Source organism: Canis lupus, chromosome 21 (genome assembly GCF_003254725.2).
Source record: "Canis lupus dingo isolate Sandy chromosome 21, ASM325472v2, whole genome shotgun sequence".
NCBI lineage: Eukaryota > Metazoa > Chordata > Mammalia > Carnivora > Canidae > Canis > Canis lupus.
The window spans coordinates 41,093,008-41,113,098 of record NC_064263.1 but is presented as its reverse complement, the minus strand read 5'-3'; the positions used below and the strand labels follow the sequence as shown (position 1 = coordinate 41,113,098).

At 39.2% G+C, this 20,091-nt stretch overlaps 1 long non-coding RNA gene across 2 annotated transcripts; it reads right to left on the bottom strand.

Moving 5' to 3' along the window:
• Positions 1 to 970: 970 nt before the first annotated feature.
• Positions 971 to 12,960, bottom strand: LOC112667712 (uncharacterized). Of its 2 annotated transcripts, XR_003141266.3 has the most exons (4): positions 12,645 to 12,960; positions 7,832 to 7,892; positions 3,279 to 3,397; positions 971 to 1,545 (listed from the first exon to the last, which is right to left on the bottom strand). It is a non-coding gene; the product is annotated as an uncharacterized LOC112667712 (long non-coding RNA). The 2 variants fall into 2 exon arrangements; XR_003141265.3 differs by lacking the exon at positions 971 to 1,545 and having other exon boundaries at positions 1,638 to 3,397.
• Between the last annotated feature and the right edge of the window lie 7,131 nt (positions 12,961 to 20,091).

Here is a 20,091-nt window from a genome sequence, read left to right as displayed (position 1 = left end):
CTACATTCATTTTTCACTAGGGATAAATTAAGTGAAGATATACCATACTTGATACTTCATTGCAGATATGATTTGTACTAGAACATCAAGAGCTCTTTAGCTACACAGCCTACTGTATAGGTTTTGCTGCCTCTAAATACCTTTTGTAATGAAATGGTTTTGAATTTACCTTGGAAATACCAGCTTCCTGTGTTCTACTGCAAAGGCTACAGCATATATTTGTAAAAACTTTTCTGCTCACTAGGACACCTTGTTAATTACATATTGAGCTTGGATCAATATTGGGGTTGTTGACGTGCAGGCTGTTTAGGAGTTGAAGGCTTACCCAGACCATCTGCCAAACCCTACCCATTGGAAATGCTTTTTTCCCTGTTACTGTAATGAAATCACTAAAATCATTTCCTGTTCCTGGTCCTTGTTCAGATCTTCTATCTTTTGTCAATAAGAGGATATTAAAATACTCCGGAAAGTCCACACATCCTTTTCATCCTGGTCTACAATGTAGCACATGGCTTTGTGTTTTAGTGCTGGAAATAATATATAATGATGTCAAGCCTATTGTAATAAAAAAAAAGGGGGGGCTGCTTATTAAACTCTTTCTCCAGCTGGTTTTCCTTTGACATCATGGAATCTGTTTATAATGACTTTTGACTTTTATGGGCTTTCCCCTTTACTATTCAGGGTTTATGTGATTACATGAGAAATTGAAATGTTTAGGGAACAGTCTCTTCATAGGACTGACTTTCCTGCTCAGTCAGGCCTATTGTGCATGCAGATTATAACAATGGGACAGTGGGAAGGGAAGACAAAGAGACTTTCTTTATTCTCCTGGAGGAGTTTGACTTCCTGAAGCATGGGCTTGCTTCAAGGAAGAAGTGTACATTGAAATGGTGGGTAGGTGGGTGGGCAAATGCATATTTATTATAGCCCTCAATTCAAGAAAGTGCATGTACGTGGTTTTGTTACAAGTCACTGAGTCAACACAGCAGGATCATACAGTTTTATTTGGAGTGGTCTCTGTTGACCCCATACCATTTGAGGAATTTGGCATCTCTGTAAATTCACCCTTCTTTTCAGACTGTATTTGGAAGGGTGATGGCATTTGTAAATCCATGAATGTGCTTTCTTCAAAGTGTGACTGGTATTGGACTTTTCCTTCTTGTACCCAGGAGCAAGCATTTTCTTGGCCAATCAGCAAGTTCTTCTGGAAGAAACAAATCCTTTAACTGCCCCTAGAGAAGTCTGTACTGTGTCACCACAGGGGGAAAAAAAATCTGATGTTGTAGACCCTGGAACAAAGTCCCTAATTTGAATTCTCTAAAATTTTTTAATGTTTGTTTTAGGTTTGGACGAACCAGGTAATGCCCTGTTTGTCCTAATCAGTTCTAGAAGTGACTTCAGTTTTTAAGATTTTAGTAGTCCATATTTAAAGTGATTTAGAGACTTGTTTCTCCAGATGCACCCTTTGCTTGTTTCCCACAGCAAGTGGTATCTGAATGGTTTTCAAAGATCCAGATTTCACATTTTCAGATGAACTTGAGTAATCTGAAAATCATAGAAGATTTTATTTTTCTTTTATTCTGTTTGGACATGTTTTTTTATTTATTATTTATGATAGTCACACACACACACAGAGAGAGAGAGAGAGAGAGAGAGAGAGAGGCAGAGACACAGGCAGAGGGAGAAGCAGGCTCCATGCACCGGGAGCCCGACGTGGGATTTGATCCCGGGTCTCCAGGATCGCGCCCTGGGCCAAAGGCAGGCACCAAACTGCTGCGCCACCCAGGGATCCCTGTTTGGACATGTTATAAAGTGGGTCTGCTGTCTCTTTAGAGCACTTGCATGAAAACACAATTTTTCACAACAATTTGTGAAGCCCTCAAGGATTACTTTATGTTTTAGGAAGTTGTATCCTGAACTCTTGTGGCCCCAAAGGAAACCAGGAGGATCATGCTGCAGAAGCCCTTTGGAGGAACGTGCCAATTGCTCCGTAACCGTGATTTGGCTCTCCTTTGATGGAGAGATTAATAGTTTCCATAATCATATCATCCTGGTTGCTCTGTGCCCAGTTTCCTCAGACTTGAAAGAAATGGAAATTAATTGAAAAGGAAAAAAATGTACCTCTTGCCTCCCCTCCAAAGCCTCTCATCTGGAGAAAGGATGAGAAAGAGATTCAAAAGTCTGTTGCCTGTGGAAGCCAAGATGTTTATTCTCTTTTGCAGTTCTGGAGGTAAAAATCCAGGAGAAAGCAGCTGGACAGCGGGCATGAAAATTAGGGCACAGCTGTGCGTATACAATTCCAAACGGAAGAAAAATATTTGGTAGTGGACCCAGTATATACTTGGAAAGTCATCCTATGAAGCTGTGAGCACCTGCTGCTGGAAGTAAGTGCTGAAGAAGCAGAAAAGGGATTTTGTAGCTCATGTGATTGTCATCAGACAAAATGGTCTGCTTCTATTTACAGAGAAGGTGCTACGAACTTACTTGTCACATCCTGGAGTTTGGGAAATATTTTCTTTGGTTAAAATCTATTCTTTCCTGGCTCTGAAATTCCTAAGCTCAATTCTTTCTTGCCCCCACCATCACTCTGACCAGTTCTCTCACTTGTATGCTAGTGCTGATTTCTGTAATGTTGCTCTTGAGCCTCAGAGGATTTCAGTGGGCAGAGGATTTGGTTGCCCATGGGAGAGTTGGGATATTAATAAACCATTGATCTCTTGTCATATCTTCAATCAGAGATGAACTTCCAACAGGTGATCACTAAGTGTTTTTTGAAGTTTATCGAACCAGTGAAATAGAGACTGAATTGTACATGAACACGTCTCACTCATTCACGCCACAGTATGTTGTGATTTGTTGAACTTGACATGTGTTAAGCACTGATTGGTTTGTGGGACTAAGAAGGTGACAATTCAAAATAGGAGCTAATTAATAGGTGTTCATTCCATTAGTCTCTGAAAGTCAAGGACCATGTCACTTCCCTTGAAGTGATGAACTCTTGTTACCAGACAGAGAGCCAGTTACAAATTCAAGTTCAGCCACTCAAAAATCATTACTCAAGAGACAAGTGATGGTGGGAAAGGAAAGATTGCTTTATCCAGGAAGCCAGCAACTTGGGAAGGTGGTGGACGAAGGTCTCAAAGCTCATCTTCCCCATCCAGAGGACGGCAGAGGGTTTTAAAGGGGAAGGCATGGGAAGTGGGAAAAGGGGCTATGTGCAGGAGAAGCAGGTGCCCAGGTGGTTACTTGTATGTCAGTGTGACCCTGAGCAGACTTACTGGCAGCAGCAGCAGCAGCTGTTTTTGAATGTAGTCAGGCTTTATCTTCTGGGAAAGTTTGGTCCTTTACTCCTCAAGGCCAGTGATCTGCACATCTCAAGGAAAGTAGGTCAGTTCTGCTACAGATCAAGAGACATGTTAGCATGCAAGGAGTGCATAAGCTTGAAGCAAGTTAGCCCTTAAGATGGATTGGGGTGCTGTTACACTTTCATTCCTGCAAGTTATCTGTGGAGATTTAGGACTTTTAATTCTTATATAAATACAAAAGGTAGATTGGTCCTTTTCTGGGTGGATGTCTCCCGGCAGTTTATATGCAGACCCGACAGCAAGCACCCTTCCAGCACTGGCCACCTTCAATGACAATTAAGGACAGAAGATAAATGTTTGCCCTCATTCCTCTTTGGGACCTTACAGGTATATCCCCTCTTAGGCTGCTCCCATTCCAGCCTAAGAGTTGGCCATATCCCACCTGCAGAGAGAAGCTCTGAGTTTTAGCTTTTCCATGCTGCCTGAATTCCCTAATGCAGTGTCAGTGCTGAATTGAGAGCTAGCAGACATACGAACAGGCCTGCCATACCAAGGCGTGATGATGTCAAGCAGAGGCTGGAGAGGAGAGGTAAGGGGTTGGGGGCTGGTCCAGGAGGCTAGAGCAATGATGTGTATATAAGAGACTCCAGGGTTTGGTACAGTTGGGAGCTAAAATGAAGCCCCATCACCTAGGGACCATTGTGGAGCCTGACCCAACCCAGAAGAGAAAATCTTGAGTTTATATTAGCTGTAGGACACAGTCTCAAACCATGGTGAAGTAGCCAGCACTCTAGAAGCTGAGGTCAGAATTGGAAAGAACACAATCCTTTTCACATCTACCATGAAGTCTCATAGTTAAACTCCTCTGGATACCATCTTAGGAAGAAGCTCTTTAAGACACTAATTTTTTTTTTAAAGACTGGACAATTCTTGAAGGTCCTATCAATTTCAATTGTTGAACCAGAGTAAATTTAAACTGAATTGGTTCTTTGGCTTATTAATTTCCCTACTACTAACAGATGGAGGCTCCAGAGAAATATAAGACTTGTTATGAACAAAATGAAGCTGTACTTTTTCACATCTGGATAACAGTATGAGTTGAACCTTGAGACCCTATTATGTGGGGAAAAGAGTCAAAGGGGATGGTAGTTACCAAAGTTTTAACAGATAAATGAGAATCTTTACAGACTTCTTTTGGTATTTCTACATCTGTTTCTGACAACATTCTATATTCCTCTATGTAGATTTATTTCCATGAAAACTATTTTTTCATTACATTTTAGGAGGCTGGAGGTTTGCTGACTGACTTTGTATTTAGAATCCTCAGGGACCACCTAATATATATGTCATGAAGCATCTTTTTCTTGGAGTAAACTCAGAATATCCTTTATAAGCTGGCACATCTAAAGGAAAAAAGAAATTGGAGAATTCCAAATCTAGTTTACAACCAGTCTCCAATGTAAAACAGGAGAGACTGCCTAACTCATTTCATTCCTATATTCAAATAGCATCAACTGATTCCCAGATATATGTCAGACACAGTGCCAAGGGCTGGGAATCCAGGGCTTGGAACATGGCAGTTGTTCCACAAATGTTAGTTGCCTAAGTGAATGAAAACTATTTCTATCCAGAGACAGAATTACCTGAAACTAATAAAGCTTAACCTTTAAACAGTGGTTCCCAAAGTTTAATGCCCATAGGAATCACCTAAGGGTCTTTAAAAAATGTTGATACCTGCCCTCCTGATACGTTCTAATTTAATTGGTACGGGGTGCAAACTGGGCATCAGGATTTTTAAACCTCCCCAAGTGGTTCTAATGTACAACAAAGTTTGAGAAGTACGTGAAGGCCCTCTAACTTGCTCAAGTCCCTTCCATAGCCCCTAGGAGGTGCCTGACAATTTCAGCTGTGAAATTTGGTATTCTTTTTCTTGAACAGGTCTCCCAAATGGAATAAGCTTCAGGTGGCACAAAACCTGGATCCGACCTTCTGTATCCTTGAGGAAGTCTTAGTCTAGTCAGCAGGTTACTTAGCCATCATGAGCTTTTCAGAGGTATGACTTGGCAGAAGGATGCAGATTAACAGTGCTCCTATGGCTATCACCACATAAAAGCTAAACTATTATAAGTAACACATGTTACTTTTTGTGGGTTTGTCCCTCTTGTGTTTTGGTCCATGACCTTGGCAGTGGATATTTGCAGTACTTTTGAAGGAACTCTAGTTTGGAGTAGAATTGGTTGCTACCAGTGTCAGGGTTTTGGGTTTTGGGGTTTTGTATTATGATTGGATTTCATGGTTAGCATGAGGTTTATAGCATTTCTAGCACCAGTGCTTTGCAAGAGACACACTGGTTCTTTTCTGTGTGTCCGGAGTTCTGTACCTCACCATCTCCCTGTCTTTCCTACGGGGAGTTGCCTGGTGATGCTTATGAGGCTGATTTAAAGCTCTACAAAATGTACTCAGTGATTTTATTACAGAGACAAACAATAACCATTTCTGCTGTATATGTGGGCCAGTTGGCAAACAAAATGGTCACATGTGGAATTTCTGCTTCTTTGCCTTGGGCCAGGTGAACATCCAGGAGTGTGTGTCCCTGACTCTCAATGGGATGAGCATGCACACAGCCTGAAGAGGAAAGAATGAAGCAGCTCGCTGTTCAGGAGCGTTTTGAAGTGTCTGTGAACTTGCTAAGTGGCCGTGTGAGCTGATTTACTCATATCATCTACAACGTACAGTCTACTCCTGGGTTCTTTGAGGCTTCCTTTTTTGGGCCCCTTAGGTGTATCAATGCCTACTTAGCAAGTCATATCCATGTTGTTTACACATCTGAGTCTCAGTGGTTTTGTTACCTTCCAAGGAAAAATTTACATAATACATAAGCCAGAGTCCTCAGTGATGACTAGAGGCAGATTAAAGGCATGGCTGCTTCTCTTTGTAAGGAAAGACTGGGGCTTTTTAAAATTAATTTCTGTCACAATGTGGAACCTATAAAGTCTTCTGTTATCTGACACCTAAGAAAAGGTGCCTCCAACTAAACCCAGGAGTAGCATTCCTTTTTTCTCCATATGGTTTTTTTTTTCTTGATTCTTCCAGATGGTCACATGTAGATTATTTGAGAATCTTCCTGATTATTGTAAAAACTTGGCCACACTACCATGAGCTCAGTTAGAAATACAAAGGAGGAAGAGGTTAATCAAGTTTTCTCATTTTCCCTGGTGTAGACTCAGGGATACCCTTTTGTAAAAGCTTCAGAGACCATTAATTAGACCAATGTGACTGGCTTTGCTTCCTTTGGCCCCAACAAATGCTGTTTGACTTGTAGGAGAAATGACTAGTTGCACTGAATGAGAGGGGTGATAATTCCTCTTTGAACAGTACAAAGCAAACATCAAGATAGCAGACATTGGGGGAACCAAGTGTGCCTGGACAGCAGGGCCCATTTCTCTATGCACAGTTGTTTTCAAATGCTGTAAGATAGTCTCCTTCCTCCTTGAACATCTGAACAATGAGCACTGCCTAATTATTTGGAATGCTCTGTATTTCCATAGTTAATGGTGTTTTCTCGCAGTTTGCTTTATTAATGTGAGCAGGAATGCTGCATTTACCATGTCTTTTATGAAAGTCCTACCTTCTGGACTTAGAATGCCCTGACTCTTCTAGATAGCATTTGGTCCTTCATAATTATCTCTTAATAACAGACAAGGGAGGCTTCTTGTGACTTAGAACCCAAAGTCAAAGAAGGCTAAAAACGTGAAGAAACTAAAAAAATCCTTTGGGCTCTGTAGTCCATTGCTTGAAATTTTGTGGTACATTGAAGTGAAAATTACCTGGGCTAAGTGAGACCTTGGACTCTGGTCCCCCTCCGTCACTCGATGTGACTTTAGGTAAGCTATAATACATAGCAAATAGAAGGCTTTGTCATGACCAGTACTGATTGGGCTGTTTTGCTCAGTGTGTTTGAAATGACCACAGGCCAACATTTCTTGGAGTAATATGATGAGACAAACTTATTCAAACAAAAAGTAGTGTTTCCAATTGTAATTTTTAAAAGCGTAATTGAAAATTGAAGTAGATTTGGAATGAAACTTGCATAAAGCTGTGGTAAACAGCTTTGAGTTGGACACAGCTCTTCCCGTAAAGCCATTCGGGTGTTATCAGAGATGAGTGCTCTCTGAAGGTGTCATGTTGTGAAGATTACTGTGCTTTTTGGAGGAAGATTTAGTAGATTTGGATCTTGAGGACTCAAAAGAGATTATGTCCTGGCCTGATCTGTCTCCTTCATCCCTTTGCCTCATTAGATTACTTTGCATTTGAACATGGGTGGAGTCCCATATGGTCTGTAACATCTGAGGTCTTGTAGAAACAGTCTCCGATTCAGACTCAGATACATACATGGGGCTTTGACCTTTCTGATTAAGGATTACAGTGAGCATTTTGTTTTATCATCACATTTTTCATTTCTCTCACATTTGTATTCATTCATTATTTCTCCACAAACATATATTGAATAATTACTTATTGAGTACCTTCTCTGTAACAGGCTCCTGTGTTGGATACCCGGCTCTAGGGACGAGCACAGTCCTTGCTCTTGAGGAGTTTATGGTAAAGGAGAGAAACAAGGAAACAAATAATTATAATCCATGGACAAGAGTAATCTCAGGAAGCATCCCCTCCTCCCCTGCCCTGTGATTTTGGTTTCTGGAGGATGGTTGAAGTTTGTTTCAGAGATCCCCTTTAATTAAATGACAAAATCTAAACTAAACACATATGGGAGTTCAACCAAGTTTCATCTTAGAAGTGGTAGCGTGGTGAGTAAAACAGCCCAGAGGAGACAGACCAGCTAGTTTCAGGTTCTTTTTATGCTATTTACAAGCTGTATAACTTTGGACAAGTCACTGAACTTTTTTTTTTTTAGAACAAATTTATGGAAATTTTATTGACAGATTAAAGAGCGTGGATTTTATTTTATTTTTAAAAATTTTCCCCACTTATAAAAAATTTATTTAAATGCAATTAACATATAATGTATTATTGGTTCCAGAGATAGAGGCCAGTGATTCACTCTTACATAACTCCCAGTGCTCATTACATCACGTGTCTTCCTTAATGCCTATCACCCAGTTACCCCATTCCCCACCCACATCCCCTCCAGCAACCCTCAGTTTCCTATGGTTAAGAGTCTTTTATGGTTGTCTCCCTCTCTGATTTCTTTTTTTTTTTTTTTTTAAAGATTTTATTTATTTATTCATGATAGTCACAGAGAGAGAGAGAGGCAGAGACACAGGCAGAGGGAGAAGCAGGCTCCATGCACCGGGAGCCCGATGTGGGATTCGATCCCGGGTCTCCAGGATCGCGCCCTGGGCCAAAGGCAGGCGCCAAACCGCTGCACCACCCAGGGATCCCTCCCTCTCTGATTTCATCTTATTTTATTTGTCACTGAACTGTTCTGAGTCTCAATTACTTTAAGGACCAAAGTAAACAATATCAATAAAAGTACTTTGTGAAATGGGAAGCATTATATAAATTTAAGAATTTTTTAGGGAAAAAAAAGTTTGTCACATGCACACACACACATACACTGAAGAATAAAAAGCACAACTTTTACTTTGGGCCTACTTTTTTTTTTTTTTTTTTACCCGAAAAAACATTCTTTTTTACTCTGAAAGGATTTTTTAATCATACACATAAGCCACATTGTGATATCCAAAATAGTTCTTCCTTTTACCTGTCTCCAGTCACAAGACAATTAGAAAGTATGCATTTTATGGCACTAGGGTGGCTTAGTCAATTAAGCATCTGCCTTCAGCTCAGGACATGATCCCAGTGTCCTGGGATCGAGTACTGCTTCAGGCTCCCTGCTCAGTGGTGAGTCTGCTTCTCTTTCTCTCTCTCTCTCTCTCTCTTAAATAAATAAAATCTTAAAAAAGAAAAAGAAATTATGCATTTTAGATCTTCAATTTGTTTAAAGCATGGTATTAAAATCCTTATAGATGAGCCTCAGAACAACTTTGCAGAGAATGATTTTCTCTGAGGGGTGCATACTGTTTGTACTTTAGTCTTACTGCATAAAAAAGAAAAGTTCTCCATACATTTTATACAGTATACACCCACATTTAATATATTCCTCAACAACTCAACACTAAAAAGTCAACATGTCCTTTGCCATCTTAGAAGTGTAACATCTTGGAATTGCAACTTTTAAAAGATAATTGTGCAGATCGTGAATGCTAGTGTGACTTTGCAAACTTTGATGAGGCATTCATATAACGATTTGGGGTTAAAACATATTAAAATAAATTTTCTTGTCTGTGGTGATATTCTTCTGTATTGGAGAGCCACAGGAAAGGGAAAAGTAAGGAAACTTGGCAATTAGTGAGTGCTTCTATGCTAGGACCAAATCTAGGGAATTTACATACATAATCATATATGAAACAAAAGCACCTGGCTAAGTTACAATTTTTTATTTTTCATAAGAATAAAAATTAAATATATGTAGGGTTATTAATATATGTAGGGTTATAAATATATGTAGGTTATAAATATATGTAGGGTTAAGCATTTTACATCAATTGTGGTGTGCACTAACTTAAAGTAGGATGGAGGAAAACAGGAGTTGCCCACAAGTAGGTTAACTGTTATGTCCAGAAACATCACTTTAAAACAAAACTGTACATTAGCACAATATTAAAATTACACATTTTAACTTTAACCTCTCCTGAACTTCCATGCATATAGCATAGTTGTAGGGGTGAAGATATTTATGGGATGAAAATAAAACGATGCCACAGGCTAATCTCAACTGCTTGCCAAACACCTCCCCAGAATGATCCTCATACAACTCAGAATCACAATCAGCATGTTCATGCTGAGTTAATCTTCCTCTTAAAAATCTTTTGTTCTTATTTTCACCCCTTAATTAATAGATTTCTGTCCATTAAGATGCTTAATTTAAAATTTAGGACCATCCTTTAAAATTTCCCTACCCAGATCTCCAATAAAATCTGGTTGGCACATTTTATATATTCTCTACTCCCTGTCTTATGCATTATTCTGTGTAACCCACGATCATCCTGGACATCTGCTTTCCTGGGAACCTTTCCTTTAGGTGTCATTACTTTTCTCCAGGATTATTAAGATGGCCCAGCTTGACAGCATTTTGCCTCTCTACCAGAGTTCATTCTTCATTTGCCAACTAATTTGCCCAAACCTTAGATTGATCACAGCCTTTTTTTGCCTTAAAACCTACTGTTTACAGAGAGAAATTTATCCAGTTGACCAAAGATTTTTAAGGCTAGCACAGTACACTCTTGCCATTCTTGCTACTTACATAATCTGACTACAACAGTCTCATGAGGGAAATAATGTCTCTGTTTTCTGGATGAAGAAAGGTTCAGAGAGGTTACAAAATTTGATCATGCAGTAAATGGATGAGTTGAAATCTGAATTGAAATATGACTATACAACCTATTTTCTTACCTAAAAATGCTTTTCCTATATTACATGAACATTGAACTGCCATCATACAAAATGCTATATAAGCTTTGTTATTTTCCCAAGGAGACACACGAAGGGACAAAGATAGCAAGTTTCCAGAACTGGAACACTTTTGGTCATACGAGTATTCTGAAGGTATAAATATTCATGCAATCTTTTGGAAAAAAATTTTTCAAGGATTTACTTCAAGAAAATAAAAAATTAATTCACAGGATAGAAGAAACTAACTTATGGGTCAGAACCCTTTCATTTCATAAAAAGGGAATCATTGCTTCAGGTGTGGCTGGTTCCAGATATTCAAACAATATCATTAGGTCCTGCTTTTTCTTTATTTTTCAGTAGCGCTCTTCTCCATGTTGGTATCACTCTCAATAAGTCTTTGCCACTGGATGACTTTCACTAGTTGTCATCCTTCAAGGTTAAAGATAAAAGAATCTCTCTTCTAAATTGTGAACAAGTTCTTGGGCCTGGTTCTCATTGGTCCAAATTAAATCATGCGGGGGATCCCTGGGTGGCTCAGTGGTTTGGTGCCTGCCTTCCGCCCAGGGTGAAATCCGGAGTCCCAGGATCCAGTTCCACATCGGGTTCCCTGCATGGAGCCTGCTTCTCCCTCTGCCTGTGTCTCTGCCTGTGTCTCTGCCTCTCTCTCTCTCTCTCTCTGTTTCTCATGAATAAATAAATAAAATCTTAAAAAATTAAATCATGTGACCACCATTGACTGCCCGCCTCCCTTAATCTGGCTAAACGCTAGCAATTCTCTGACAGACCAGTGTAGAGTCATGTGACTATTCTAAGAATGGGCGAGCAGAGATAGAATCAAGTACAAGCAAAGCAAGTGGACTGAGAGTGAGAGTCCAGAGGGAGTCCTAAGAGGAAATAGGTTCTGTTAACAGAGGAAGAGGAAATGGATCCACAACATCAGAAAGAATACTATTCTCTACAAGCAATGAACTAATAAACCAGGAAAATTGTTAGTTGAGATCAAATAATCGATGGTAATGTGGCATTTGATGCAATCATTAAACGTTAATGTGCTAAAAACAATTTGCAAATAAAATTCCAGGTGATTTCAATATATTTGAGGCTCAATAGAGATTTGTTGAATGAATGAGCGAGGTGTTATGTAAGGAAGTTTGAGATAGAGTGGGCAGGGGAGAAAAGAAACAAGAACATTCTAAATTCCTTGTCTTGTTAAGGAGAGAGGTTATAGATAATGATTAATCTTGGTATTGACAGGATCATATGCATTGTTTATTAAGCATTCAAGGAAATTACTACTGAAAAAGGAAAAAATGTGGAATTTCTAAACCACTAGATTACAAAAGGGAAAGGTGCAAAGAAAATTTGGTCAATATAGCAAAAATCCAGTTGCAAAAGGAAAAGAAATAATTCATGTTAAGACTAAATGTACCCATTATTCAAATCTGTTAAATCTCATTGTTAAAAGGTAAAGATTTTTCTGTTGAGACAAAATCAATTTTATGTTGTTTAAAGGAGGCAAAGGGGACAACACACAAAGAAAATGACAAAGGAAAACTAGGTAAGTGATAAAATAGAAGGCAGGAATAGAAAACTAAGAGTAGAATTCAAAGCAAAAGAATTTAAAGAGACACTTAGGTTATCTTCTAAGTGACACAACGAATATAATAGCATGTCTCTCTCAAAGGCTTGTTATGAGGATTCCAGTCCTTTGAAGCAGATGTGCCATTATATTTTCACTTTACAGAAAGAGAAACCAAGGCATGAACGAGTTAAGTAACTTGCCCCAGGTCACCCAGCTAAGTAAATGGCAGAAGCATTTGGCCTCACAGCCCATGGCTTAACTCCTATGCTCTAAATGCTCACCTTTATAGATTCTTTGCACCTTACAGTAAAAAATACTTGGTCTCTTAATATTTGGTTCTCATCTTCTTCCTAGGCTTATAGGAAGACTAGACTTGGCAGCTGTCTTGCAGTAAGGAGGGGCATTGTGATTCGCCTTAGCCAATGAAAGAAGCATTTAAGAGCTAACGTGCCACCTCACCACTCTATTTCCTCTCTGGTGACTGCCATAGGTTGAGATGATGGAGGCACAAGATGAAAGTCACCTGAATCCCTGAGTAACTGTCCACCTAGAGAAGCACATGGAGGGGAGCTGCCCTGCAGCGGCTCCCAGTGGGTATTGGACTTAGAGTAAGAGAGAAAGAACCCTTTATTGTGTCAGCATGATGCTCTACCCTGATTATTACATATCCCCAAATGAAGAATTCATATTCTCTTCAAATTTAATGGAATATGCACTGCAACGAGCTACAAAGAACATTCTCATTAATTTCCCTAAGTAGAAACCAGATAGGCACATTCTCTGACTCTGGTGCTCTAGTGTAATAAAGGGGGAAAAAATTAAGGTAGAAACTAGAAGAATGGAACCATGTGGAAACCTTTAAATAATGGATAATTTTCTAGGAAAATGTTCAATACTAAAATTACCTCAGAAAGAAGCAGAAAGCCTTAAAGGCTAATAATATTCACATTGGAAAAGTAGCAAAAGAACTACTCTTGTTTCTATCTCAAGACAACAGAAAATGGTGGGAAATTTCTGAATTATTCTACAGAGTTAACAAAACCCTGTTAAGCAAACTGGATTAGAACAGTCAAAGAAAAGAAAGCTACAGGCCAATTTTTCTATTAGTGTGGATGTAAAAACTCTAGACAAAATGCCAGCAAATAAAATTTAGCACTGTATTAAAAGATATATAATAATTATACACATTAAAAAAAAACCAGCATGACCAAAGCGAGTTTATCTTACAAATATAAACACTCATCTTACAAATATTTAATGTTAGGAAATCTTTTAATAGATTAATAGATTTAAAAAAAGAGCTATGTGATCATTTCAGTAAATGCCAATAATTCATTTGATAAAATTTAATGTGTATTTCTGAGAAAAACCTCTGTACAGTCTGAAATAAAACTTAACATACCTATAGCAAATATGATTCTTAATTAAGACATTAGAAACATTGCCAATAAAGTCTGGAACAAAACAGGATACTATCACTAAACATTGTTTTCATAGCCCTACCTGACACAGTAGGATGAAAAACAGATATAAAGTATAAATATTAAAAAGAAAAGAAAGGATAAAAAAATGCTATTATTTTATGCAACTTGTTGTTTTTCATTAATCATTTTCTTGTCAAATAAAACTCAGAAACAGAAACTGCATGAAATTAATGTGCATCTTATTGAATTATTAAAAAGCAATACTCCTATATCCTTCACCTAACTCAAGAAATAGAACTTTGCTAATCAACTAGAAGCCCATCCATATGCCCCCTCTCAGTTGTAACTCCTGCTTTCCCCCAAAACAAACCACCATGCTTTTATGATGATCACTTATTTGAAAGGCACTATTATTTTTTTTCAGTTGCCTTTTCAAATGATATGATTGTGTACCTGTGAAGTCAAGAGACTCACCTGACTGACCTGTTAGAACTAATGAGATCAGTAGGATGGACTTTGCTCCTACAGTTGTTCTCCCACTTTCTAAATCAATCCATTTCCTCTCCCTTACTGGATCATTCTTTCTTTAGTATTTCCTATTCTGGTGGGATCTTACCTCTGCTCATGTAAACTGGATTCCCTCTGTCCCACATCACTGATGATTAAATTGCTCTTATCAGGGTCCCAATGACTTCCCTGTTGCTGAATCCATGTTATATTTCTGCCCTCAACTTGAAACACTTAAAACACTTTCTCCTCTTGGCTTCTAGATACCATGTTCACCTGAGTTTTATCCCTTCCTGTTGTCCAGCCCTTCAGCCTCCTTTTCCTCTGTTTCCTAGCCTATGAATGTTGGCATGCCCCAGGGCCCAGTACTGAGCCTCTTTCTTGTCTCTTGATACATTTTCTCTGTAGGAAATTTCTCCTGGCCCTGTGATTTTATGTACTATCTTTATGTATGATCATTATACCAGTGACTTCCAAATTTATATCTCTGCTCATGATCTCTTTCTGAACTTTGGATTCCCATTGCTTAATGCCTACTTGACATTTTTGTTCAGATTGCTAGGAGGCATATCAAACCTAGCAAGTTGAAATCAAGACTTAATTTTCTCCACCTTACCAAACCTGCTCCCCTGCCACCCATCTGCATCTCAGTAAGTGCAACCACAATCTACCCAATTGCCAAGTAAAGAGCCTACAAACCATCCTTGAAACTCAGTTTCCATTACCAATCCTCCTACTCCTACCATCAGCTGATCCTATTGACTTGACCTCGGAAGAACATCCTCAGGTTGTAGGTTCTTCATTCTTTTCATCTGCACTACACCCATATCCAGCATCATATCTCAGCTGGGCCCCTTTAGTAGCCTTTCAGCCAGTCTCCCTGCTTCTACTCTTCTTGTGCCCCACACCCACAACTGATCTCTCCCTGTCCACCATAGAACTGGGAGGAGGGCAAACGGGGTAACTGGGGGACCCTCCAGCATAAAAGGTTGATTTGACTTTATTAAAACAGTTGTAATGTATAAGACATCTGAAATGAAGTTAAAGGCAAATGAAAGGCTTAGGTGATGGCGATGCATATAATAGTTACTATCCATGATATTTAGAGAGCTCCCACTTATCAATAAGAAAAAATAGCCCATGAAAGAATGAGCAGTGATAGGAAATTCACAAGTGAGCAAATGTCTGAAAAGATGCTCAGCTCACTAATAAGTAGAAAAATACTAATTAAAAATTAGATACTTGTCTTTGCTACTCAGATTGTCAAAATTAAGATTAATACCATCCATTCACTGTTGGTGGGATGAGGATGTTTTATATTCTTGGAAGTAAGGATGTAAGTTGGTATAATTTTTTGGAAGGCAGTCTGGTAGTATTGCACAAATGGAATATGTTCTACGAAAATGCTAGACTGCATATATGCACATGTATTTGAACATAGGTTCTATCATTCAGTTGCCATGAATTGAACAAATGCACTGAGAGACTACTACATGCCAGGCACTGGCATAGCCAACAGAGATTTAACAATAAAACCAACAAAAACAAAAATTTTTCCTTGTGGGAGATAGAAGTAAATGAAGTCACACAAACAGTAATAACTGTTGTTATAAGTGCTCTAGAGTAAAAGGGCAGGGTGTGAGAAAGGGGCAAATGGGGAGCCTAATTTAGACTGGGGGATAGTTTACTTCAGGGAAAGAATTGACCCTTAAGTGGAAACCTGAGTAAAGGGTGGGAGAAGTTAATCAGGTGAAGAGACAAGGCTGGGGGTATGAGCGTGGAGATCTTCAGGGTAAGCATATGAGGACCTGAAATGGGAAGGGGCTTTGCAGAGTGAAAAGGCAGTGGATGGAATGCAGTGGAGGAAGGGAGAGTGATAGGGTAATAAGCCAGAGAGGTGCCTGAGGGCCAGATTGGAGGCCTTTGGAGATGATGAAAAAGACTTTAAGGTTCTTCCTATGGCTTTTGGCCCGTGGATGCCGCTAGTAAGTCCTGTTAAAGTCTCCTCTCCTACCACTGTCATGTCTATGTCAGAATCTCCCAAAGAGCCTGAAAAGCTGCAGAAGTTCTCCATCAGAGGTTTGAGGTTTGAAACAACCAAGGAGAGTCTGAGGGGCCATTCTGAGCAATGGGGGAACGCTTGCAGACTGTGTGAATATGAGAGATCCAAACACCAAGTGCTCCAGAGGCTTTGGGTTTGTCACCTATGCCACTGTGGAGGAGGTGGAAGCAGCCTTGAAGGCAAGGCCACGCAAGGTGGATGGAAGAGTTGTGGAACCAAAGAGGGCTGTCTTAAGATTCTCATAGACCTGTTGGCCACTTAACCGTGAAAAAGATTTTTGTTGGTGGCATTACAGAAGACACCGAAGAACATCATCTAAGGGATTATTTTGAACAATATGGGAAAAATTGAAGTGATGGAGATCGTGACTGACCAAGGCAGAGACAGAAAGAGAGGCTTTACTTTTGTAACATTTGATGACCATAGCTCTATAGACAAGACTGTCATTCAAAACTACCATACTGTGAATGGCCACAACTGTGAAGTAAGGAGAGCCCTACCTAAGCAAGAGGTGGCTAGTCCTTCATCCAGTCAAAGAGGTCAAAGTAGTTCTGGAAACTTTGGTGGTGGTCATGGAGATGGTTTTGGTGGGAATGACAACTTTGATAGAGGAAACTTCGGTGGGTGAGGTGGCTTTGGTGGCAGGTGAGGTGGTAGTGGATATGGAGGCAGTGGAGATGGCTATAACAGACTTGGTAATGATGGAAGCAACTTTGGAGGTAGCAGAAACTGTAATGATTTTGGCAATTAAAACAGTCAGCCTTCAAATTGTAGACCCATGAAAGGAGGAAATTTTGGAGGCAGAATCACTGGCCTCTATAGTGGTGGAGGCCAATACTTAACCAAACCACAAAACCAAGGTGGCTATGGCAGTTCCAGCAGCAGCAGTAGCTATGACAGTGGCAGGAGATTTTAATTACTGCCAGGAAACAAAGCTTAGCAGGAGAAGAGAGCCAGAAAAGTGGCAGGGAAGCTATGGATTACAACAGATTTATGAACTCAGCCAAGCACAGAGATGAGCTGCTACAAAGAAGACATGTTTCAGACAATACTAATGTGTTTGGGCATAAAACTCAAGGACTGTATTTGTGACTAATTGAATAGCAGGTTATTTTAGCTTCTATTTAGCTTCTGTTCTGGAAAGTATAAAGCATTCCAACAAAATATTTTAATGTAGATTTTTCTTGTACCCATGCTGTTGATTGCTAAATGTAATAATCTGGTCATGACACTGAATAAATGTGTCTTTTAAAAAATAATAAATAAACTTCATCCTATGAATAATGGGGAGCCATTTTATGGTTATGGTCAGTATAGTAACATGATTGTTGTTTGCATTTGTAAAGTGTGGCAAAAATTATTGTGTAGACTCAACAATAGTTTTTGGCATATTTTAATAATGAGAATGGAGGAAGAAAAGGGAAAACCAGTGAGGATATAATTGCAGTATTTCAGAGACAAGGTGGTGGTGGATTGGACTGGCATAGTGGCAGAGGAGATGGAGAGGAGTGGATGAGTTCAAGTATATAGTAGAGGTAGAAGAGACCAAATTTGTTCATTTGTGGGATGAAGGAGATGAAAAAGAAGCATATGCAGGAAGGAAGGAGACTTGAGGCAGACAGGGAGATCATTTATCTTTTTTATTGAGGTGAAATTCACATAACATAAAATTAATCACTTTAAACTGAACAATTCAGTGCATTTGGTACATTGACAATGTTGTACAACCACTACTTCTATCTAGTCCAAAACATTTCCATCATCCCAAAATAAAACCTGTACCCATTAAACAGTTGCTTCTTGTCTCCCCTTCTTGCCCTTGCAGCCACCACACTGTGTTCTGTTTCTCTGGATTTGCCTATTCTGGATATTTCCTATAAATGGAATCATACAATATGTGACCTTTTGTGCCTTACTTTTTTTCAGGTAACATAACGTTTTCCAGGTTCATTCAGGTTTAGCATGGATTACTATTTCACAGTTTTTTATGGCTGAATATTTTTTAATATATATACCACAGTTTATCCATTTATCCACCGGTGGACATTTGGTTGGACTTTTGTTTCTACCTTTCAGCTATGATGATTAAATGGTGCTATGAACATTTGTGTATAGGAATTTGTTTAGAATCTGTTTTCAATTCTTTTGGGTGTATACCTAAATGTGGAATTATCAGGTCATATGTTAATTCTTTGTTTAGCTTTTTAAGTAATCACCAAACTGCTTTTCACAATGGCCGAATCATTTTATACTCCCACCAGCAGTGTGCAACTGTTCAAATCTCCCCACGTCCTCACCAACACTTGTTACTTTCTAACGTCTTCTTTTGGATATGCTAAAATGCCAGTGTGTTATGGAAGTGGAAATATAAAATGAGCTATTGGATATAAAGGTCTGGAGTTCAGAAGGAATGTTTGGCCTTGGAATAGTCAGCATACCAAGGGCATTTAAAAACATGAGAGAGGATGACATGGACAAGGAAAAGGTTATATAGATGGAGTGAAGAGGGCCTAGATGCTTGCTTAGAAGGACCTTGGGTATCTGGAGGGAAGACGAAGAGGAGCTGGCAAAGATCAAGGAGGACCAATTCAAAGATACCACCAAGGCAGCTTAGCAAATGAGAAACAGGAAGTTAGGATGTGTCCCCTCTCAAATATGTTCTGCTGAAGATCCAGGGAGTGCAATGAAGTTTTCTTCATTACCATCCATGGAACCAGTACTTTTAATATCTGAAAAGGCACATCTTAGGATCAGAAGACTCCTTGTCAAAGATTTTTCACAGATCTAGAAGATAGTACAAACAAAAGGAGAAAGACTATTTCCCATCTAGGTACCACTCAAAGCTTCTAATTTTGGTAATGAGGTGTCCATGTCTTAATCTTTGTAACCTATGAATTTATATGTTTCCCTTTCCTGGCAAATGGGACTTTGCAGATGTGATTAAATTAAGGATTTTGAGATGGGAAGATTATCCTGGATTATCTGGGTCGACAGAAAGTAATTACAAATGTCCTTACAAGAGATAGAGGGAGCAAGGCAGGTCAGAGACAGATTCAAAGATGTTACATTGCTTTTTTTGAAGATAGATGAAGGATTGAGACAAGGGAACTTTTTTTGAGGTGATGGAAATGTTCTACATTTTGATTGGTGGTTACACAACTGTACATGTTTGTCAAAACACACAGAACCATACATCTCGAAAGGGTGACTTTTACTGTATGTAAGTTATATATCAGTAAACTTAAATTTTAAGAAAATTGAAGAAAAATATTCTACACTATAATTCATTACATCTGTAGTCCTTTGAACTACAAAGTAGTTCATATACTAATGAACTAATGGACTAAGCACTCAACCAATAAATAACCTAGCCCAATTTGGGGGCTCCTGTGTCATGTCGTTCACATATTTTTTTTCTGCTAACATAGCATGCTCATCTGCTTGCAGCTTTAAAATTCCTTTAATTGGAAGCGCATTGAGCGCTTCTCTTCTAAAAAGTTAAACAGTTGTTCTTCCTCAAGAAACAAGGGAAGGCACCAAAAGAATGGTGAAGTGGGGATGGGCTATCTATCAAATAGCCCCCAAGCACAGAAATATGTGGGAGGTTGGGGAGCAGCGGGGTGCAGGAATTTCTGCTTTGGAGCCCCGGGAGAAGCAGAGGAGCCTATAGAAGGTCATTATGTCAACAGATGTCAACTTAGTGTGGAGGGAATTTCCAACCCTGGATTGTTTAAT